Here is a 24,377-nt window from a genome sequence, read left to right as displayed (position 1 = left end):
CCGGTCAAGGACACGTACCTTGGTTGCAGGCACATCCCCAGTAGAGGGTGTGCGGGAGGCAGCTGATCGATGTTTCTCTCTCATCAATATTTTTAACTCTCTATCCTTCTCCCTTCCTCTCTGTAAAATATCAATAAAATTTTTTTTAAATGATCAAAGAACTGCTAAAATATCTATCCCCTTTGGAGAAGACATTGGGCTTGAAATCATTTATTATTTGTGGTTCCTTCATGAATCACCAGATCATAAAATAAATTTAAGTATAACATTAAGGAAAAGAGGGTGAAGGGGAGAGAAAGAAACTGAGAGCTAGAGAAAGGAAAAAAAAAGAGAGAGGATCTCACTCATTTTAGCAAATTTAATCGCAGTTTCTGGCCTCTGCTGGAATGTTACCCCCTCAACAGAGATTTCCTTGACTATCCTATATAGAACAGTACCTACCAAGTCTCTTTACCCTCACTATGTTTGATTTTTCTTCACAGCATTCACCTTTACTGAAATTATAGGTTTATCTCTCTGTATGTTTATTATTAACCACAAGGGGAGCACCGCTCAGCCACAAGCGGACCTAAGCCAGCAGTCGGACATCCACCGAGGCCTCCCAGATTGCAAGAGGGCGCAGGCCAGGCTAAGGGACCGCCCCCCCCCCCCGCAAGTGCACGAATTTCATGCACTGGGATTCTAGTCAATGATAAATGTCGTTGGGTGAGAATTAACAACAAAAAAACACATAGTTTAGTTGTTATACTATGAGTCACCATTTAGCACTCAACGGGGAACAGCCTCTTTATAAGACCAACAGCTCACAGACCTATTCAGAAGACCTAAGTTTATGCGTATATACCAGTGATTTTCAACTGGTGTGCCACAATTTTTAAAACATGCCAATACCTGACTGTTTTGTTTGGAGCACTGACTTCTTTTCCCTTGGATTGTCAAATTTAAAAAAATAACAACAGCCAACACAGCAATAGCCATCCGATGTGAATGAATCAAAATTATACCTTTTTTTTGTCAGATCAACCAAAAATATATTTTTTGGTGTGCCACAGAATTTTAGTAATTAGTTTATGTGTGTCATGAAATTAAAAAGGCTGAAAATTGTTGGTATATACATATGTTATTCATGGGGAAATGAAAACACATATAGGTACACTAGTGGCCCGGAGCATGAAATTCGTGCACATTAAAAGGGAATTAATTAGAGGAAATATTTTAATATTGCTATTTGCCCTTTCTCTATAATAGAAGTGTCAGAGATGAAAGAAAATTAGTAAAATGTATATGAAAATCTCCCTCCTGTCAGAGTCTGGGGTGCACCGCGGGACCCAGAGTCAAGTCCCCACCCACCACCTACACGCACTTCGAAAACGCAGGACACCCAGACCTGGCCAGCCCCACCCTCACTGGGTGAGACCCAGACCCGGCCAGCCCCACCCCCATCAAGCCCCTTCAGGTGGGGGGCACAGCCTCAGGTCCCCCAGCCCGGCGCTGGGTGACAGGTGCAGTCTCAGGTCCCCTGTCAAGCCCCACAGGGCGGGGGTCACAGCCTGAGGTTCCCCGACCCAGCACTGGGGTAGGGGAGGCATGGCCTGAGGTCCCCTCTCAAGCCCTGCTGGGCGGGGGGTGTGGCCTGAGGTCCCACAGCCTGGCATTGGGGCGGAGGCCGTGGCCTGAGGTCCCCCATCAAGCCTTGCCAGGCAGAGGGCACAGCCTGAGGTCCCCCAGCCCGGCGCTGGGGTCGGGGGCATGGCCTAAGGCAGCGGTTCTCAACCTGTGGGTCGTGACCCCTTTGGGGGTCGAACGGCCCTTTCACAGGGGTCGCCTAAATACATCCTGCATATCAGATATTTACATCACGATTCATAACAGTAGCAAAATTACAGTTATGAGGTAGCAACGAAAATAATTTTATAGTTGGAGGTCACCACAACATGAGGAACTGTATTAAAGGGTCACGGCATTAGGAAGATTGAGAACCACTGGCCTAAGGTCTCTCGGCCCAGTGCCAGGGCAGGGGGCATGGCCTGAGGTCTTGTGGCCCAGTGCTGGGGCGGGAGCTGTGGCCTGAGGTCCCTACTGTTTGGTCATGACATTAAAGCATCCTGGCTAATTTGCATATTCCTCTACTATTATATAGGATGGCAAAGGATGGAGTCTCAGATTATGATTAACATAACAAACATACAAAGATAAAGATGGAGAAGTCATTTAAATACATAGGAGAGATACACTGACCTGAGCAAGATATGGAATGTTGTTCTGGTCGATTCCAGCTTGCTGAAGTCACATAAAGGGGGAAAAGTACACATTATATATAGATGATTCTCATGATTGATGATTCTCATCATTGATGTTTCTATCTCTCTATCCCACTCCCCTCCTCTCTGAAATCAATATATACATGTAATTTTTTTAAAGAAATCCTTGTAAGATTACTATTGTGCACAAGTGCATTTGGATAGTACATTTGAGGGACTTAATGTTAGCTTTTTTTTTTAGTTTTACTGTTTACAAAACAGTTAAAACTAATACGAATTTCTGTGTGTTTGTGTGGTGGTGGTGGTAGTAGGAGGGGAAAGTTATGTTGGATATTAAACTAATATAGAAAATAGAAAAGCCTTGGATAGAAAGAGTTGTATACCTCTGCAACCTTCAGGAACTGTTCAAATTTGGTTGATCCTGCAAGGAACTGGATATACATGTCCAGACTTTCATTGCACTGGCGCTTCGTCATGTGAAAGAACTTGTCTAAAAATAGAAAAAAATTGCCATGAAGGAGCCAATAACTTAGGAATTTTCAAGTTTCACTCCATTCTAATGATACTATTTTAAGCTGATTTTGGATGTGAATTTAACTTATACTTAATAGTTTTAAAAAGATGTATCTTTATTTTTAAAGTATTGCAGATGCCCCCTCCCTTTTTTCCCATTGACCCCCTCCACCCCACACTCGCCCCCCCTCCCAGGACTTCATGGGCAAAATAATTATAGTTTTAATCCAGTTATTTTTTGTTTTAAAAAAACAACACTACTCAATATATATATTTAAAAGATTTTTATGGGGTAACTACTGCCTGCCAAACACTGGTGCTGAAAATACACCTAGAATTGTTAAAAAGATGTTTTTATTGTTTTCAGAGAGAGGAAGGAATAGGGAGAGAGAGAAACATCAATGATGAGAGAATCATGATCAGCTGTCTACTGGGGCTCGAGCCCACAACCCGGGCATGTGCTTTGACTGGGAATTGAACCATGACCTCCTGGTTCATAGGTCAATGTTCAACCACTGAGCCACACCAGCTGGGCACATCTAGAATTTAATAGCATAGAGTTTTTTTTGGATAATTTAGATTCAATTTCTACAGCTTCTAGTATGTAATCATTTTGAATTCTCTCAGGGAAGAGGCTGTGCTTCCCACTCTTTTATAACTCTATAAATGTGCTAGGTACTTTTAAGTGTAAGAAAAATCTCAAATTCTCATCAATGAAGTCTGGAGAACCCTTCCTATGAAATAATAATTCACTAGGGTGAAATAATGACAGATAATTCATGAAAAGACTAAGAAATATATGCCTGTATTAAAAAAAACAATTACTTATTATTTTCCTAGAAAAATCAGAACTGTATTTTTGACCTTGGTGGAGTGGGCCTTAATGCAGAAAGATGGCAACCCATGTTGATTCCCTAGTAAATTTCTCGAAAATGTCAGTTAGCACATAAAAATACTGAAAAGTTCTGTGGCTAATTAAGCAAATTTTTAATCAAAAGAACAATATAATGTCTCATTATTTAAAAATATATATGATCATGCAAGTATCCTCTATTTTGAACCTAAAACAAATGAGTCTACTTGTATGCATATATGCATAACCCATGGCTGCAGACAATGGGGTGATGAGGGCCTGGGGTGGGGGGTGGACGTGGGCTGGAGGGTGTCAATGGGGGGGGAGGTTACATATGTAATACTTTCAACAATAAAGATTTCTAAAAAATAAAAAAATAATAAAATAAAAAGTAAAAAAACAGGAAAAAAATAAAACAAATGAGTGTAAATATAGACGTAAAGATTTTTACAAATAAACTGTTTTACCAGTTTTTAAAAGTATGTAATGTTTATTCTTTAGCCTACCTAGCACATTGAGAATTCCCTCATTATAGGCTGCAAAGAGGCGAAGAGAATCCTTAAAGAGGAGCATGAAAGCAGCATGTATTATACGATTAGTTAGTTCATTTGCATTTGCCTGGAAATTAAGTAAAAGAGTAATCAATTATCACCACAGTTAAAAAAAATTTCTTCCCCCACCTACAAACAATGCCATCTATACTAATAAAAGCCTAGGTGGCCCTTGCACCCTCATGTCGCCACAAGATGGCCACCATAAGATGGCCAGCAGGGGAGGGCAGTTGGGGCGATCGGGCCAGCAGGGGAACAGTTAGGCATCAGTCAGGCAGCAGGGGAGCAGTTAGGGGCTGATCAGGCAGGCAGGCAAAAGAAGTAAGGGGAATCAGGCAGGCAGGCAGGCAGGCAGGCAGGCAGGCAGGTGAGTGGTTAGGAGCCAGCAGTCCTGGATTTTGAGAGGGATGTCGGACATCCCCCGAAGGGCCCCAGATTGGAGAGGGTGCAGGTTGGGCTGAGGGACACCCCCCACCCAGTGCACAAATTTTGTGCATCGGGACTCTAGTTTACCAATATTTTGATAAAGGATTTATAAAGCTCTTACATTAAAACCAAGAAGAGCGTCAAACTGAGTTTGAATAACTGGAAGTGTGTTTAGCAGGTCTTTAGTATTCATATTTCTCATGAAGCCATCCAGCCTATAAAAGATCAAAGAAATTTATAACATTAATAATTAAGAGTTTTAGAAGCACTATGACATCAACATCTTGAAATATAGTTGTCGTTTTTACAAACTACATATTAGAGCACATATGTATTTCTGTATTTCTTGCTTACAAACTAATGATATTTACTGACCCTCTCTTGGTTTTGGTGACATCATATCCGATCAGTCTATATGCGAGTGACTTTTCATTCAAAAACCTGCTGTATCGTCTGATAAAGGTGGACATGGCGTAGCCTAAAAGGAAAATATTTTCATTATTTCTAATTTAACCAATATTAACCATTTGCAATATCCAATATTAACCATTTGCAATATCTATATATATATATATAAAGGCAGCTACCCTAATGGCCATAATAACCTTAACCTAACAACTGGTCACTATGATGCCCACTGTGGCCAGCAAACTGGCCCAGTCAGGGGGTGGGGTCAGCGGCCAACTTCATGGCCCCTCCCCACTGCTAGCCTGCCCCTGATCGGACTCTCCCACCACAATCAAAAGTGGGGCCTGCCGCCAAACACCCCCACCCTTCCCACCTCCCGCCAGCCCAGCCCCCAATCAGCCTGCCCCACCACGATAGGCCCACCTCTGATAGCACCGCCCCTACCCCAATAGGGAGCAGGGCTGGCCAGCCAACTTCCTGCAGCTCCTCCCCTCAGCCAGCCACACCCCCAATGGGCCCCCACCACCCTGATCAGCCTGCAGCCCCTCTTCTCCAGCCAGCCCCAGCCCTGATCACCCCCCCCCCACCTCAACAGGGGGCAGGGATGGCGGGCCAATCTCCTGAAGCCCCTCCCCCCACCCAGCCCCACCCCAGATCAGCCCCCCACCCCAATCAGGGGCAGGGCCAGCTGGCCAACAACCCATGGCCCCTCCCCCAGGCCGCTGGCCCCTGATGGGCACTCCCCACCCACCCCGTTCAGGGGCGGGGGTGGCCAGCCCACTGCCCACAGCCCCTCCCCATGGCTGGCCCAGCCAAGATCGGGGGCCCTAACCGGCCCCCGATCTGGGCGGGCCGGCTGGCCAACGTCCCACCATCTCTTCCTCCTGATCCCCCCTGATTGGAACCAGGCCAGCCGGACCCAACCCATACATGAATTCGTGCACTGGGCCTCTAGTATGTCAATAAATGCAAAGACCTCTTATTCCACATTCACCCATATACCTCAACAATTATCTTTAAAGTACAAAAGCTAGAATAGCCTTTATTAATCATCTAGTCCAATATTCCTCAAATTTCTACTGATTATATTTTATTTCCTCAAAGCCTTGATATAACCTCATGATGTGGTGCTGATGGTGACATTCCTGAACAGAGGAAATAATTAAACTTTATCGATTTTTTTCACATTTCTACAAAAACTATTGTAAATTCTTAGCATTTTTCTAAAACTCCCCATCTCATTGTAGTCATCCCTTCCCTACCCTCCCTCCATGCAGAAAATGACCTTGTTCCCTACTTCATAGGCAAAATAGAGAAAAAGGGGCCATGAAGGAAACTCAACTTCTCACTACTCAACTTCCAAACATACCTTTTTAAAAAATATATATATTTTTACTGATTTCAGAGAGGAAGGGAGGAGAGAAATATAGAAACATCAATGAGAGAGAATCATTGATTGGCTGCCTCCTACATGCCCCACACTGGGGATCAAGCCTGCAACCTGGGCATATCAAACCATGACCCTCTGGTTCATAGGTTGGCGCTCAAACACTGAGCCATGCTGGCCAGGCTCAAACATACCCTGATTCATTTATTCAATTTATTTATCCATTCAACTGCCAACTGAGCCAGGCACTATTCTAGATGTTGGAAGTTCAGCAGTGAAAAAAAAATAAACAAAAATCCCTGTCCTCATGGTGCTTATGTTCCAATGTAGGACTCATAGACAAGCAAAAGAAAAGAAAAACGCAGAGATGGCTAGTGAGAAGTGGAAAGGATAAAACTCAGGCAGAGAGGGGACATAGGGTTGTGCCACGATTTTTGGAAGACTGAGCAACGAAGGCCTTACTGAGTAAATAGTGGACAATTCAGTTTCCTCTGACTTTAGCACGTAGCATATTCTGTTATTCTTAGTAAGTATTCAAATATTTTGTACCAATGAATTTAGAAATTATTTACCATTATAAAATGTGTAACACACCACACCCTTTATAATTTAGAACCATTTTCTTTTTTAAAAAATATATTTTATTGATTTTTTACAGAGAGGAAGGGAGAGGGATAGAGAGAAACATCAATGAGAGAGAAACATCCATCAGCTGCCTCCTGCACACCCCCTACTGGAGATGTGCCCGCAACTAAGGTACATGCCTTTGACTGGAATCGAACCCAGGACCCTTCAGTCCATAGGCCAACGCTCTATCCACTGAGCCAAACCGGTTACGGCTAAAACCATTTTCTTAAACATGCATGATTTTCAGAACTTTTCCCTCCTTGCCACGTAGAAATATTTTATTTTTTTTTACATATTTTTATTGATGTTAGAGAGGAAGGAAGAGGGAGAGAGAGAAAGAAACATCAATGATGAGAGAGAATCATTGATCGGCTGCTGCCTCCTGCACGCCCCACACTGGGGAATGAGCCTGTAACCTGAGCAGGGGCCCTGACCGGGACTCGAACCCTGACCTCCTGGTTCACAGGTCGCTGCTCAACCACTGAGCCACGCTGGCCAGGCCACATAGAAATATTTCCATAAAAGAACCATCTTACCTTCTACGACACTGTTATCCAGGAAGCTGTGTAAAGTAAACAAAGAGCTTCGAGAAGCAAGGTGACGGATAAAACGCTGTCAAACAAATGTGCCAAATCCAAAAATTAGTTTGTCCACAAATAGAGTTCATTAATGATTTTGTCATTGGGAATGAATTCTTAACATAATTCTATCCTACAGCTTCTATATACTTCATGAGCATTAAGGTGAGCAGGATCATATCCTGAGCTACACAGCATAAGGGCCTGCAGTGTTGTCCTCTGTGCATATACCTCCCAAGTACATAAAGGATTAAACAGCAAAGCTCATGTGTATACGCATGCTTCCCCCCACCCCCAAGACTTTCTATCTAGCCATTCCCCCTTTTTGATTTTTGGAACATTTACTTAATTACAGAATTGATTATTTTAATTAACAGTAAATCACTTAATACTTTAATTTACAGAAAAATAAAATTTTTATACATCTGTGTACCCCACCCCACTACCCAGAAATGACAACTGCTTTCTGACATATTTGTTTCTTCAAGTCTATTTTTAAAATAAGAGGATTAAAGTATTACAGATAAAGTTAAAAATGCCCTTTAGCCTCATCCTTCAGGTCAATTTCCTTCTCCTACCTGAAGATACCTGTATTGTGATTTTAATGTGCTATCTTTAGTCTATTTCCTTTATAGTGTCATATATTATTTATTCCATGGAAAATATTAAGTGCATTTTAAAAACTTATATAAATGATATTATTACTCTACCATTTTGTAACTTGCTTCCTCTGTTAGCATTGCTTTTTGAGATCTAGCCTCGTTGGTATAGATTGTATTTCGTGCAGTGTAGTATTTCATTGTATAAATGCACCTCATTTTGGTTATCTGTTCCCTATGATTGCTATTGGGATGATTTCTTCTTTCTAAATATTATAAACTAGAGGACAGGTGCATGACAATTCATGCACTGGAGGGAGGAGTCCCGCAGCCCGGCCTGCCCCCTCTCACAGTCCAGGAGCCCTTAGGGGTGGGAGGCAACCCGGCGATCAGGGGAAGGCGATGCCCCCATCACACCTCTGTTGCTGCCACTGCCAGCAGCACAAGCCATGGCCGGCCTTAGTTACCTGAGCCTTGGGCAGCCCTGGGCGGCTGGGCAGCTGCCATCCGAGGCTTGCCTGCGCCTCAGGCTGACCCTGGGCGGCTGGGAAGCCGCCATCTAAGGCTTGCCTGTGCCTCGGGTGTCGGCTGGGCAGCTGAGGGGATTCCAGGGGCAGATGTGCAGAGCAGCTGGACCCTCCTAGGGGCGGGCCCGGCCTTGCTGCATGCCTGCTGCCCCCATGGGGCTGAGAGGACTGGGTGCCGCCATCTTTAAGGGTGTGGCAGTCAATTAGTATATTCCCTTTATTGGCTGTGGGCGCTGCCATCTTTGTGAGGGCCTGATGTTCAATTAGCATATTCCTTCTTTATTAGATAGGATATGCTATGAGTAGTGGGCTTGCTCGGTCGCTGGGCATTTTCAGTTTTACTAAACATGTCTCAATGCTTTCCTTTGACAGTGATAAACTGCAACAACTAATATTTACATGTCATCTAACATTTTCTTAAGGTCTTCACAACTCTTAATGCTGCCATGCATTTTCAATTTTGCTTCTCTGAGCATGTTCTCTGATGGTTATCAGCCATTCTGGTTTCCTTTTCTATAAATTCTGTTCGGTTTTTTTTGTTCATTATTGCATTGTACTGCCCTTTTCTTATGGATAATGCATTCTGAATATCAATCTTTTGTCTGTAATATATAAAATCTTATTCCAACTTTATGGTGTCTTCCCTACTAAAAGGTCATCACCATATTCTCCTACATTTTCTTTGATTTTAAAATTTAGGGTTTTGCATATATAGATATTTCCTTCATGTGGAATTTATTTTGGTATAAGGATTAAAATAAAGATCTCATTCTATTTTCTCTATATGAATGTTATTTGTACCAAAGACTTTATTTTAAATTCCATACATTCCCCCAAGCTCCCATACAAGCAGAGTTCTACTTCTGAGCTCTCTCTACTGAGTTCCATTTATAAAAATGCTCTATTTTTATCAACACCATATTATGCAATTACTGTTGCTTTATAATAAGTTTCAAAATCCAGGAAATTTCTAAATCCTAATTTTTTTTAAAAAAATTTTTAATGACTTCAGAGAGGAAGGGAAAGGGAGAGAGAGAAAAACATCAATGATGAGAGAGAATCATTGATTGGCTGCCCCCTGCACACCCTACACTGGGGATCGAGCCCGCAACCCAGGCATGTACCCTTGACTGGAATCGAACCTGGGACCCTTCAGTCCACAGGCCGATGCTCTGTCCACTGAGCCAAACCAGATGGGGCTAAATCCTAATTTTTTAATGCAAAGCTTACTGAGATAAAATGTTAATTTGAAGTAGAAAATAATTTGTTATAGAACACTTCAGTTGTTCTATAAAATACAAAGAGTGTTGTATGTGAGGTGAACAGGTGATGTAATATACTCAGGTATCGAGTTTCTCCTGGTAAAGTAAAGCAGTTAGGTAGAAATACATTTATTAAAAAAATCTTTATTGTTGAAAGTATTACATATGTCCCTTTTTCCCCTCATTGATTCCCTCTAACCCACCCCCACCCGGCTCCAGGCCTTTACCACCCTATTGTCTGTGTCCATGGGCTATGCATATATGCATACAAGTTCTTTGGTTGCTCTCTTCTCACCCACTCCTACCTTCCCTCTGAGATTCCGCAGTCTGTTCTATGCTTCTACATCTCTGGATCTATTTTGTTCATCAGTTTATTTTGTTCTTTAGATTCCATATATGAGTGATTTCATGTGAAACTTGTCTTTCTCTGACTGGCTTATTTTGCTTAGCATAATACTCTCCAGGTCCCTCCATGCTGTCTCAAAGGGTAAGAGATCCTGCATAGTATTCTATGGTATAAATGTACTATGGCTTTTTTTATCCACTAATCTAATGATGGGCATTTGGGCTGTTTCCAGATCTTAGCTATTGTAAATTATGCTGCTATGAACACAGGGGTGCATACATTCTTTCTGATTAGTGTTTTGGGATTCTTAGGATATATCCCCAAAAGTGGGATCAAATGGCAGTTCCATATTTAATTTTTTGAGGAAACTCCATATTGTTTTCATAGTGGCTGCACCAGTCTGCATTCCCACCAGCAGTGTACGAGGGTTCCCTTTTCTCTACATCCTTGCCAGCACTTGTCATTTGTTGATTTGTTGATGACAGGCATTCTGACAGGTGTGAGGTGATACCTCATTGTCGTTTTAATTTGCATCTCTCAGATGATCAGTGACTTTAAGCTATTTTCATATGTCTCTTGGCCATCTGTATGTCCCCTTTGTACAAATGTCTATTTAGGTCCTTGGCCCATTTTTTAATTCTTTGTCTTCCTTTTGTTAAGTTCCTTATATATTTTGGATATTAACCCTTTGTCAGATGTGTAACAATACATCTTTGAGGGCTTTCTCTTTTTTGGTCTAAATCAGCGGTTCTCAACCTGTAGGTCGCGACCCCTTTGGCAGTCGAATGACCCTTTCACAGGGGTCGCCTAAGACCATCCTGCATATCAGATATTTACATTATGATTCATAACAGTAGCAACATTATAGTTATGAAGTAGCAATGAAAATAATTTTATGGTTGGGGTCACAACATGAGGAACTGTATTTAAAGGGCCAGAAGGTTGAGAACCACTGGTCTAAATCATCTAAAGAATTGAGTGAAATATCCAATCTATTGTCCACTTTTTTATCCAGTAGCTAAAGTAATAGTATGTACCTCAAATACTGATTACAAAGATAGCTATATGCAAAAAATGAAAAAAAATCATTTTTTCTAATACCCACGGTTATTACTTCCCCTACTTGTCACAGTTGAAAGTAAAAGGTGGTTAAGCCTTTGCCAAACCAAGAACATTTCTGCAGTTGGAAAAGACTACCATTGTATAAACACCACACTCACCTCGTTTCCATGTACCATAAGGTGATGAACAGTCACCAGGGCCTTGAACACTACTACCCAGCTGCTGCTCTTCGCCTTCTGAGAAAGAACATCTGCCAGGCGTTTGACACCCATGTTTGATGCGTTAATGTAGTGAATGAGATCTAAATTAGAAGACAGTGACAAGCATTACAATGCAGGCTGAGAACTAACTTTCAAAACCAAAATCGTTAGCTTTACTGGAAATACAGATGCAATCAAACCTCAGAGAACTAACAAAGGGAATACAGAACATTTTCTGCATTATAAGTATCAATTTGTAATGATATATTACATGACATTTAATGCCTGTCTATCCTATTGCTCTATATACTTGATGATGGTAGGGACTGTGTCCGATTTGGTCACCACTATATTCCTGAGACCCAGCACAGTCGTTGCTATCTAACGGGTTATGGTAAATAATTGTTGAGTGAATAGGACTCAAGAAGGTAAACTAACAGCCCTAACTGGTTTGCCTCAGTGGATAGAGTGTCAGCCTGAGGACCAAAGGGTCCCGGGTTTGATTCCGGTCAAGGGCACATGCCTGGGTTGCGGGCTCAATCTCCAGTAGGGGGGTGCAGGAGGCAGCTGATCAATGATTCTCTCTTATCATTGATGTTTCTATCTCTCTCTTCCTCTCCCTTCCTCTCTGAAATCAATATTTTTTTAAAAAAGAAGGTAAGTAACGGACATACAAATACTTAAATCGCAGGGCTGGGCTTTGGAATCAGGTTTGTTTGACCTCGGACACCAAGACATTAATCATTATGTCATACTGCCTCTTTTTTTTAAATATATATATATTATTAAATATATATTTAATATATATTATTAAATAAAATATATAGATTATTTCAGAGAGGAAGAGATAGATAGAAACATCAATTATAAAAAAAGAAAAAGAAACATCAAGTATAAGAAGGAATCATTGATTGGCTGCCTCCTACATGTTGGACTGAGCCCGCAACCCAGGCATGTGCCCCCAACTGGGATAGAACCTGGGACCCTTCAGTTCTCTCCACTGAGCAAAACAGGCTAGGGAGATACTGCCTCTCTTAAGGAAAGTGTCATACCATGAAGGTTCATGGCAGTGTCTGCAGTGTCTGCAGTGTCACTTTACATCTGACCTTTTATTTTTTTAATTATTACCCGAGGGTATTTTTCCATTGATTTTTTGGGGCGAGTAGAAGAGAGAGGGAGAGGGAAAGACAGAGAAACATCATGTGAGAGGTCACCCATGATCGCACCCCCCACCTCAGTAGGGGGCGGGGCTGGCCAGCCAACTTCCTGCAGTCCCTCCCCTCGCTGGCCACGCCCCTGATGGCCCCCACCACCCTGATAGCCCTGTAGCCCTTCCCCCTGGACAACCCCGCCCCTGACCCCCACCCCACAATAGGGGGCGGGGGGCGGGCTGGCCAACCTCCTGCAGCCCCTTCATCTGGCGGCCCCACCCCTGGCCACACACCCCCACCTCAATGGGGGTGGGGCTGGCCGGCCAACCTCCTGCAGCCCCTCCCCCTGGCCGCCCCACCCCTAGTCACACCCCCTCCTCAATGGGGGGGCGGAGCCAGCCAGCCAACCTCCTGCAGCCCCTCCCCCAGCCGGCCACGCCCCCCATGGGCCCTCACCCCCATGATCAGCTTGCAGCCCCTCCCCCAGGCCAGCCTCCCCACCCCAATAGGGGGCGGGGCTGGCCAGCCAACCTCCTGCAGCCCCTTCATCTGGCGGCCCCACCCCTGGCCACACCCCCCCACCTCAATGGGGGTGGGGCTGGCCGGCCAACCTCCTGCAGCCCCTCCCCCTGGCCGCCCCACCCCTAGTCACACCCCCTCCTCAATGGGGGGTGGGGCTGGCCAGTCAACCTCCTGCAGCCCCTCCCCCTGAAGGCCCCACCCCTGGTCACACCCCCCACCTCAATGGGGGGGCGGAGCCAGCCAGCCAACCTCCTGCAGCCCCTCCCCCTGAAGGCCCCACCCCTGGTCACACACCCCACCTCAATGGAGGGCGGGGCCAGCCAGCCAACCTCCTGTAGCTCCCCCGCCCCAGATCAGCCCCTCACCCCAATAAGGGGTAGGGCCGGCCAGCCAAAGACCCATGGCCCCTCTCCCAGGTCGCTGGCCCCCAATCGGCCCCCCAACCCCAATCATGGCGGGCCCTTTCCCCAGCCAGCCCGGCCCTGATGGGGTCCTGACCAGGGGGGCAGGGGCTCCCGCCATCTCCTCCTCCCAACAGGCCCAGCCCGGATCCTCCCCGATTGGGCCAGGCTGGCTGGCAGGACCCCACTCATACACAAATTCCTGAAATGAGCCTCTACTATATATATACAAAGAAAATTAACTTGTTTCACTTAGTGAACTGTTAGTTGCTGTGATACATATACATTGTCATGAGGATCAGATAACATTTCAGAAGGCAAATACATATTAAGTCAATGGAGTTTTAAAGGAAAATACCAAAAATACCAAAATAAGAGGTGATCAAAAGAATGAGTCAGTTATGAAGGTTTTAAAAGCAGTAGGATTTATGTATATAGCCAACAGCACATAATATTTATAAAGTCCCTACTCACAATGGACTCAAACAATAGGGAGTGGGGAGATCTCTTCTGTCTTTGAGCAAAAGCTAACTGTAAGAATCAAAATTCTTTCCCCTGGAAACATTCACAGGGAACTCAAAAAAGGTTGCCATGGAAACCCTAAAGCCTATTCATGAAACTTAAATTAGGATTGCCTATGGGAAGATCTGCTTTTTTTCAAAACTTTTTAAACTTTATTGTTGAGAGTATTACAAATGTCTCCTTCTTTCCCCCTCCCATTTGACCTCCCCAGGCGCTCTCCCCAGGCCTTCCAGGCACCATTGTTTTTCCGTGGGCTATGCATATACGCATATAAATTCTTTGTTTGCTCTCTTCCCCCACCCCTTCTGAAATACATCAGTCTGTTACCTGTTTCAATGTCTCTGGATCTGTTTTGTAGTACATCAGTTTCACTTCTTCATTAGATTCCACATAAAAGTAACATTGTATCATACTTCTCTTTCTCTAACTGGTTTATTTTGCTTAGCATAATGCTCCCCAGGTCCCTCCATGCTGTCTTAAGGGGTAAGAGATCTTAATAGGTTTTTTAAAATTTATTTCAGAGAGAAGGGAGAGGGAGATAGAAACATCAATGATGAGACTCATTGGTCAGCTGCCTCCCCACGGCCCGTACTAGGGGTGGAACCGGAAACCGAGGATGTGCCTGACGGGGAATCCAACCATGGCCTCCTGGTTCATGGGTGGATTCTCAACCACTGAGCCACAGCAGCCTGGCAGGGAAGATCTGCTTGATAAACTTTTCCTCCCTTTATTTCAGAAGACCCACTGAATGTCATGGGGCCTGGGGTGGCCTTTGGAATTGAGACTTTTCGCAGAAGCCTGTGTTGTTATTCCCCCACCTCTTGTGCCCTAAGCTACTTGAATAACTTCTAGTTTGGAGTTTAAAAGTCCAGTAGTTCTCTTCTAGGCCCAATCAAAGGTAACCAGTCCTACAGCGGCGAGGAGCGGGGAGCGGGGAGCGGAAAGCCGGGAGGGGGAGGGGAGGGGAGTGGGGTACAACCCACCCGCCATTTAGAGGCCCTCAGATCACTAGACTTCCTACTCCTCCTACTTTAGTCTGGTGAGTCGTCCCCACTGGACCTTCTACTCACCATCTAGGTGTCTCGAGTCTGGTTCCACGAGCTCATCCTTGGTCGCTTCGAGGGCAGCCTTGGACACAGATGAACCCATGTGTGCGTCGTAGACGGCCGGCCACGAGGGCGATGGCTGCTGAAGTGTGGCTCCTCCTCTTCCTGTCCGCCGACTGAGCGGGAGGTGGCGGCGGGGCCGGACTGAGCAACGGACCACACCCCCTGGCAACGGGTGAGGCCCCTACAGTGACGAAAGAAAGGCCTGACCTGCAGTCAGCTTGCACCTTGGTTACCTTTTCACAGACCGAGGCAGACCTGCTGCCTTATGACGTGGGATTTTCAAATGTGTGGCGGGAGACATGTTTCTGCAGGGAAACTGGGAAAGATGGCCATGGGTCCCAGAACGAGGCCTAGGGCGGGGCAGTTCCTGAGAGGCCACCGTAGAACCTTTGCTTAGTACACACTCAAAACACAATCAACACCATGGAATGAATAGGATGACGAAGGGGGATATTTGGGGGAGGGGGGCTCCAGAGGAAAGCTCTGGAAGTGGTCACGTGATAGTACTTAGGGAATCCTTTGTGAGGGAGGCTTCGATCACACATTATGGGAGCTATATCCTGCCTGAGGTGATGTCCTCATTCAGCATCAGATATACCAGTCCTTACAGTTTGTTTAACAGTATTCCTTTGTTATCCTTTGAATGCCTGCGTAATCAGTAGTGATGTTACTTCTGAGGTTCTTGATATTGGGAATATTTAAGTCGTCTCATTTTTATCTTGATAGGTCTGGCCAGAAAGTTATCAATTTTATTGATCATCTCCCTTTAGGTTTCGTTGATTTTTCTCTATAGTCTGTCTAATATTCCATTTATTTCTCTTCTTATCTATATTATTCCCTGTCTTCTGCTTGCTTTCACTTTCTTTTGCTCTTTATTTTCAGGTTTCTTAAGGTAGGATAGCTGACTTACTTAAGATTCTTGTCTTTTAATAATATAGGCATTTAGAGTTAAGCACTGCTTTTGTTGCAAAGAACATATTTCTGATGATTTCAGTGAATTGAAACTTATTTTGTGGCACAAAATATGCTCTATCAAGGTAAATGTTCTGAGTAAAATTTTCTTGAAAATATTCTTATATACTTGGCCAGCATACATACAAAATTGCAAATACTAAATGTAACAATGACCTTTAAATTCTTTATTTTGTACATATGTTGGAAGTGTGAATTTTTCATCTATAAGAAATTGTATTGAAGTGTTCAGTTCACCTTCTTACACGAAGTTATGCCTACCCTGGTTTGAACATAAAATGTATGTGTTCAGAAAAAATTCAAAAAAAGTAAATTGTTTTTCAATTAGTTTACTTGCAATATTATTTTATATCGATTTTGGGTGTACAGATTAGTGGTTAGACAATCATACACTTTACATAGGTTTCCCCTTAATACTTCCAGTATCCAACTGGTACCATACAAAGTTATCACAATATTACTGACAACATTCCCTATGCTTTACTTTATTTATTTATTTATTTATTAAATTTTATAAGTATTACAATTAGTAGTACATATGTCTCCTTTTTTTCCCCCATTGACCTTCCCCCGGCCTCCCCTACCCCTACCCCTTCCCCCATCCCCCATCCTTTGGCCCCCCACCACCACACATGCCCTCAACCCCCTCCCAGTGTCTTGCATCCATTGGTTATGCTTATATGCATGCATACAAGTCCTTTGGTTGATCTCTTACCTCCCCCCACAACCCTCCTCAGCTTTCCCGCTGTAGTTTGACAGTCTGTTCGATGCTTCTCTGCCTCTGTATCTATTTTTGTTCATTAGTTTATAATGGTCTTTATTATCCATAAATGAGTGAGATCATGTGGTATTTTTTCTTTTTCTTTCACTGACTGGCTTATTTCACTTAGCATGATGCTCTCCAGTTTCATCCATGCTGTGGCAAATGGTAAGAATTCCTTCACTACTTTATTTATTTTTAAATATATTTTTATTGATTTCAGAGAGGAAGGAAGAGGGAGAGATAGAAACATCAATGATGAGAAGGAATCATTGATCGGCTGCCTTCTACATGCCTCCTACTGGGGATTGAGCCTAAAACCTGGCCATGTGCCCTGACCAGGAATCCAACTGTGACTTCCTGGTACATAGGTCAACGCTCAACCATTGAGACATGCTGGTTGGGCCCCTATGCTTTACTTTCTTTTTTAAAAATTTTAACTTATTTTTTAATTAATTTATTTTTTACAATATACAAAATAAATCTATTACCAGATTATAGATACAAAATAGCCATTTACATGCAACAAACATTAATATTTCAAAAAAAACGATTTTAGCTGTAACCAGTTTGGCTCAGTGGATAGAGCATCAGCCTGTGGACTGAAGGGTCCAGGGTTTGAGTCAGGTCAAGGGTACATACCTTGGTTGCGGGCACATACCCAGTAGGGAGTGTGCAGGAGGCAGCTGATCGATGTTTCTCTCTCATCAATGTTTCTAACTGTCTATCCCTCTCCCTTCCTCTCTGTAAAAAATCAATAAAATATATTTTTTTAAAAAGAAAAATGATTAAATATAATAATGTTACATGCAATAATATTAATATTTTAAGAAAAACAATTTTAAATATAATAACATTACCTGCAATAAACATTACTATTTTAAGAAAAAAGATTTTAAATATAATACCAAAACTGTACTAACATAGTATAATATCACAAAAGTTGTAGGAAATATTAAAAATTTGCAAATAGCCCTGACCAGTTTGGCTCAGTAGATGGAGCGTCGGCCTGCGGATTAGGGGGTCCCAGGTTCGATTCTGGTCAGGGGCATGTGCCTTGGTTGCGGGTACATCCCCAGCGGAGAGCGTGCAGGAGGCAGCTGATGGATGTTTCTCTCTCATTGATGTTTATGGCTCTCTGTCCCTTGCCCTTCTTCTCTGTAAAATATCAATAAAATATATATTTTTAAAAATCTGCAACAAACAGGCTTATTTCTATTATATTCTAAATTTATTTTTCCTATGGCTCTATTTTTGTTCATCAGTTTATGTTGTTCATTATATTCCACAAATGAGTGAGATCATGTGGTATTTTTCTTTCTCTGACTGGCTTATTTTACTTAGCATAATGCTCTCCAGGTCCATCCATGCTGTTGCAAATGGTAAGAGCTCCTCCTTTTTTACAGCAGCATAGTATTCCATCGTGTAGATGTACCACAGTTTTCTAATCCATTCATCTATAGATGGGCACTTAGGCTGTTTCCAACATCTTAGCTATGGTGAATTGTGCTGCTATGAACATAGGGGTGCATACATCCTTTCTGATTGGTGTTTCTGATTTCTTGGGATATATTCCTAGAAGTGGGATCACTGGGTCAAATGGGAGTTCCATTTTTAATTTTTTGAGGAAACTTCATACTGTGTTCCACAGTGGCTGCACCAGTCTGCATTTCCATTAGCAGTGCACGAGGGTTCCTTTTTCTCCACATTCTCACCAGCACTTGTCGTTTGTTGATTTGTTGATGATAGCCATTCTGATAGGTGTAACATGGTCCCTCGTTGTTTTGATTTGCATCTCTCGGATGATTAGTGACTTTGAGCATCTTTTCATATCTCTAGGCCTTCTGTATGTCCTCTTTTTAAAAGTGTCTATTTGGGTTCTTTGAGTATAGCCCTGGCTGGTGTAGCTTAGTTGTTGAGCATCACCCCATGCACCAAGAGGTTGCTTGTTTAATTCCACATCAGGGCTCATGCCCAGGTTGCAAGTGTGATCCCCGCTGGGGGGCATGCAGGAGGCAGCTGATCAATGTTTCTTCTCTCTCTGTCTCCCGTCCTCTCTCTCTAAAATCAATAAAAAAAATTTTAAATCCTCACCTGAGGATATTTTTCCATTGATTTTTCAGTGGAGTGGAAGAGAGAGGGAAAGACAGAGAGATATATCAATGTGAGAGAAACACATCAATTGGTTGCCTCCTGCATGGGCCTGGGCCGGGGAGGAGCCTGCAACCGAGGTACGTGCCCTTGACTGGAATCGAACCCAGGACCGTTTGGTCTGCAGGCTAACGCTCTATCCACTGAGCCAAACAGGCTAGGGCAAAAAAAAATATTTGAAATAATAATTTTCTGAGTACAAATCTTTTATCTCATTGATTAAATATATTCCTAGGTATCCTATTTTATTTTTTTGAAGCTATTGTGAATATATTGTCTTCTTAGTTTCCCTTTCTGATAGTTCATTATTGGTGTATAAAAATGCAACCAATTTCTGGATATTTATTTTGTATCCTGCTACTTTACTGAATTTATCAGTTCTAGTAGTTTTTGGTGGAAACTTTAGGATTCACTATATACTGCATCATTGTCATTTGCAAATAATGAGTTTTCCTTCTTCCTTTCCAATTTGGATGCCTTTTATTTCTTCTTCTTTCTGATAGCTGTGGACTTTCAGTTCTCTGTTGATAAGAGTGGTGAAAGTGAAAATCTCTGTCTTGCTCTGATCTTCCGGGAAATGCTTTTAGTTTTCCCCATTGAGTATGATAACTGTAGGATTGTAATATATGGCTTGTATTATGTTGAGATGCGTTCCCTCTGTTCCCACTTTGCTGAGCGTTTTTATCTTAATGGGTGCTGGATTTTATCAAATGCTTTTTCTGCACCAATTAATATGATCTGATAATAGGATTCTTATCACTCATTCGTTTACGTGATGTGTAATGTTAATTGATTTGGGGGGTATTGTACCAAACTTGCACCCCAGGAAAAAATTGCATCTGATCATAGTGTATGATCCTTTTTAATGCATTGCTAGATTCAGTATACTCCATATTTTGTTGAGGATTTTAACATCTATGTTTACCAGGTAGGGCCAAGTGGTGTTCACCAGATTGATACAGATTCAAACTCTGTGCCAGTACTGGGTCTGAGACCACTCAGCAAAAGTCCCGGGGTACACTAAGGCCAGCAAACACTCACCAGGTACACGCAGACCTTTTTGATGGGACAGGGTCTCAGGGAGTCAGCTAGGTGAAGCCAGCAGAGTTCATCAGATCCCAACAGACCAAAATTTGGCCATGTGAAGTTAGGGCTCTGCAGAGACATGGTGGTTTCAGTCAGGCATGTGAGGGAAAGATGGCCCTTGCCCTAGAGCAGTGGTTCTCAACCTTCTGGCCCTTTAAATACAGTTCCTCATGTTGTGACCCAACCATAAAATTATTTTCGTTGCTACTTCATAACTGTAATGTTGCTACTGTTATGAATCGTAATGTAAATATCTGATATGAAGGATGGTCTTAGGCGACCCCTGTGAAAGGGTCGTTCGACTGCCAAAGGGGTCGCGACCCACAGGTTGAGAACCGCTGCCCTAGAGCCACACAACTTTCTCTCCTAGATTCTGTCTGGACCTACTCAAAAGCCTGAGCTCAGCAGGCAGGGACACCAGGAATCAGGAGGGTGGGGCTAGTGAGGGGGCGGGATGCAGGGCAGACTCGTGTGAAGTGGGGGAATGGCCCGTGCTCCAGAGCCACACAAATCAGTCTCTCCTGGATTCTGCCCGGACCACCCTACCTGGTAAAAGAAATAGACTTACAAGTCCAGGAAGTGCAGAGGGTCCTAAACAAGAGGAACCCAAATAGGCCCACACCAAAACATATCATAAAGAGAGAATCTTAAAAGCAATAAGAGAAAAGCAGTTAGTTACCTACAAGGGAGCACCCATATGACTGTCAGCTGATTTCTCACCAGAAACTTTGCAGGCCAGAAGGGAGTGGCAAGAAATATTCAAAGTGATGAATAGCAAGGAACAACAACCAAGATTACTCTACCCGGCAAAGGTATCATTTAGAATTGAAGGTCAGATAAAGAGCTTCTCAGACAAGAAAAAGCTAAAGGAGTTCATCACTACCAAACCAGTATTACATGAAATGTTGAAGGGTATTCTTTAAGAAGAGGAAGAAGAAAAAGATAAAAAATATGAATAATAAAATAGCAATGAATATCTAGCTATTGACAACTGAATCTAAAAATAAAAATAAACAAACAAGGAATCTAATGAACAAAATAAACTGATGAATAAAATAGAACCAGAGGCATGGAAACATGGAACAGGCTCACAAATCTCAGAGGGAAGCAGAGGGTGGGTAGGAAGAGATTAACCAAAAAACATATGCATATATGCATTACCTATGGACACAAAGAATAGGGAGGGGTGGGGCAGGAACCAGGTGGAGGGGGATAATGGGGAGGAAAAAGGAGGACATCTGTAGTGTTCTCAACAATAAAGATTAAAAACAAAAACCAGCCCTGACTGTTTTGGCTCAGTGGATAGAGTGTCGGCCTGCGGACTCAAGGGTTCTGGGTTCGATTCCGGTCAGGGGCATGTACCTCGGTTGCGGGCACATCCTCAGTGGGGGATGTGCAGGAGGCAGCTGATTGATGTTTCTCTCTCATCGATGTTTCTAATTCTCTGTCCCTCTCTCCCTTCCTCTCTGTAAAAAACCAATAAAATCTATTTAAAAACAAACAAAAAACCCCCACAAAAACCAAACCAACATATTGAAAATGGTATAATACTCTTTATTAGACTGCAGACTGTACCCAGTTTCACATGATACAATGGTACAATACTCCTTATCATATTGCAGAACTTATTCAGATTTTACATGCATTCATTTGTGGGTATGTGTAGTTTTAGCACATATTTGAATTCATTTAATCAACACCACAATCATGACACAGAATTGTTCCATCACCACAAAGGAACTGCTTGTGTTATCCCTTAATAGTCACACATATCCCATACCCCTCCAGTCCCTATTCCTGGTCACCATTAATCTGTTTCTATAATTTTGTCATTTCAAGAATGTTATATAAATCAATCATACCTATGTGACCTTTTGAGACTTTTTTAATTCACCATGATACCCTTGAGGTCCATTCAAGTTGTGTGTGTCAATAGTCTATTCCTATACATTGAATAGTAGTATTCCATAGTATGGATGGTTGGTTTAACCACTCAATTGGAGGACATCTGGGTTGCTTCCAGTTTTGAGCTATTACAAAGAAAGACACTAAGAAGATTTGTGTATAAGTTTTCTTGCCAACATAGTTTTTCATATCTCTGTAATAAATGTACATGAGTTCAACTGCTGGGTCATATGGTACATGTATGTTTAACTTTATTAAAATTTCATTTTTCATTTCTATCAGCCAAGGTTGAGAAATCCAGTTTATATGTTCAACAGCATGATATTTTCAATATCTTTTCTTTTAAGCATTCTGATAAATGTGTAGAAATACATCATTGTGATTTTAATTTGCATTCTCTGATGACTAATTAAGTTCAACATCTTTCCATGTGCTTACTTGCTATCCATTTATCCTCTTTAGTGAAATTCATTTAGCCTATTCACATCTTTTGCAACTGGATTGTTTGTTTTTACTGTTATATGTTCTAGATTGATCAGATATATGATTTGCAAATAAGTCTCAATTTCTTCCTCTTAAATTTTTTCTGAAGCAAAAGTTTTTCATTTTGATGAAGTCCAATATATCAATTTCTCCTTTTAGGATTGTGCTTTGAGGGTGGAGGCTGAGAACTTGTTGCCTAGTCCAAGATCCTGAAGATTTTTCCATGATTTTATTTCTAAATTTTTTACATATAAGTTCATGATATAGTTATGTTGATTTTTGTATAAGGTTTGCATTTTATGCCAAAGTTCATTTTTTGCCTTTGGGTGTCCAATTACTCCAGCATCAGCTTGTGTTGGTGGTATAGTGGTGAGCATAGCTGCCTTCCAATTACTTCAGCATCATTTGTTAAAAAGAATATCCTTCCTTTACTGAATTGCTTTCATAACTTTGTCAAAATCAGTTGGGCATATACCTTACCATCTCATTACTCTTGTTTTATAGTAAGTCTTCAATCAAGTAATGTGAGTCTTCCCACTTTTTCTTCAAAATTGATTTAGCTTAATTAATTTTACACTTGGATATTTTCATTTTTTCCTATAGGGAGACAAAAAGAGGGAGAAGAATTGTGGCTGTGAGAAACTAGGGAAAATAAAGTGTTTATACTGCATATGCCCTAGTGTAGTGGTTTTCAAACTTCAGCATGCCTTAGGGTCAGCTGGGGAGTTCATGACAATTTCTGGGCCCCACCCCTAGAAATGAAGTTTGACCTCCAAGTAATTCTGGTGCAGATGGTTCTGGACTATACTTTGAAACATGAAAAACAATAACCTAAGAAGAAATAAGAAACAAAAACAAAAAACAACACTTTGTTGTTGTTGGGATTAGGGCTCTTTTTGTTTACTTTCTTTCTACCTCCTCCAGTTCCCCCTTTTATTTCCAGTATGCAATAGGCTTGGCTCTTTTCTGAAGACCACATTTGTGGTTACATAAGAATAATGTAACAGAACATTTAAAAAAAATATATTTTATTGATTTCAGAGAGGAAGGGAGAGGGAGAGACAGAAACATCAATGATGAGAGACAATCATTGATCAGCTGCTTCCTGCACACCCCACACTGGGGATGGAGCCCTCAACCCAGGCATGTGCCCTTGACCAGATCGAACCTAGGACCCTTCAGTCCACAGGCTGATGCTGTACCCACTGAGCCAAACAGGTTAGGGTGCAACAGAACATTTTAAAGTATCGTTTTTGTTATCTCCTAAATCCTAAATATTTCTGGAAAAACACATTTATATTATAACTAGAGGCCCAGTGCAATTCATGCACCAGTGAGGTCCCTCAGCTTGGCCTGCGTCCTCTTGCAATCCAGTACCATTCAGGGGATGTTGGAGAGCCGGTTTTGACCTGATCCCCACAGGCCAGGCCAAGGAACCCCACTGGTGCACGAATTTGTGCAATGGGCCTCTAATCTATAATAATAAAAGCGTAATATGCATATCAACCGAACAACCAAACAGCAGAACGACTGTCAGGATGAACTTCTGGATGACCACGCTATGACATGCACTGGTGCCAGGCCAGCCAAGGTGAGTGCAAAGCAATTAGTTGGGGTGGCCCGCCATTGCCCCATGATCGCCCCGCAGAGGGAGGTCCAGGCCACCTTCTGTGGGGTGATCGATGGGGGGGCTCCACAATCGATCTCCCTAAAGA

At 42.6% G+C, this 24,377-nt stretch overlaps 1 protein-coding gene across 1 annotated transcript in view; it reads right to left on the bottom strand.

Moving 5' to 3' along the window:
* Positions 1-21,812: 21,812 nt before the first annotated feature.
* BRCC3 (BRCA1/BRCA2-containing complex subunit 3) overlaps positions 21,813-24,377 on the bottom strand; it is a 50,184-nt gene continuing 47,619 nt past the window's right edge. Inside the window, exon 11 of the mRNA XM_081081537.1 lies at positions 21,813-23,259. The gene's annotated coding sequence lies outside the window, so the exon portion shown is untranslated. The remainder of the gene's footprint in view (positions 23,260-24,377) is intronic.

Source organism: Myotis nattereri (assembly GCF_964212035.1).
Source record: "Myotis nattereri genome assembly, chromosome: X".
NCBI classification, from domain to species: Eukaryota; Metazoa; Chordata; class Mammalia; order Chiroptera; family Vespertilionidae; genus Myotis; species Myotis nattereri.
The sequence above is the reverse complement of the archived record's forward strand: the minus strand, read 5'-3'. Positions and strand labels throughout refer to the sequence as shown.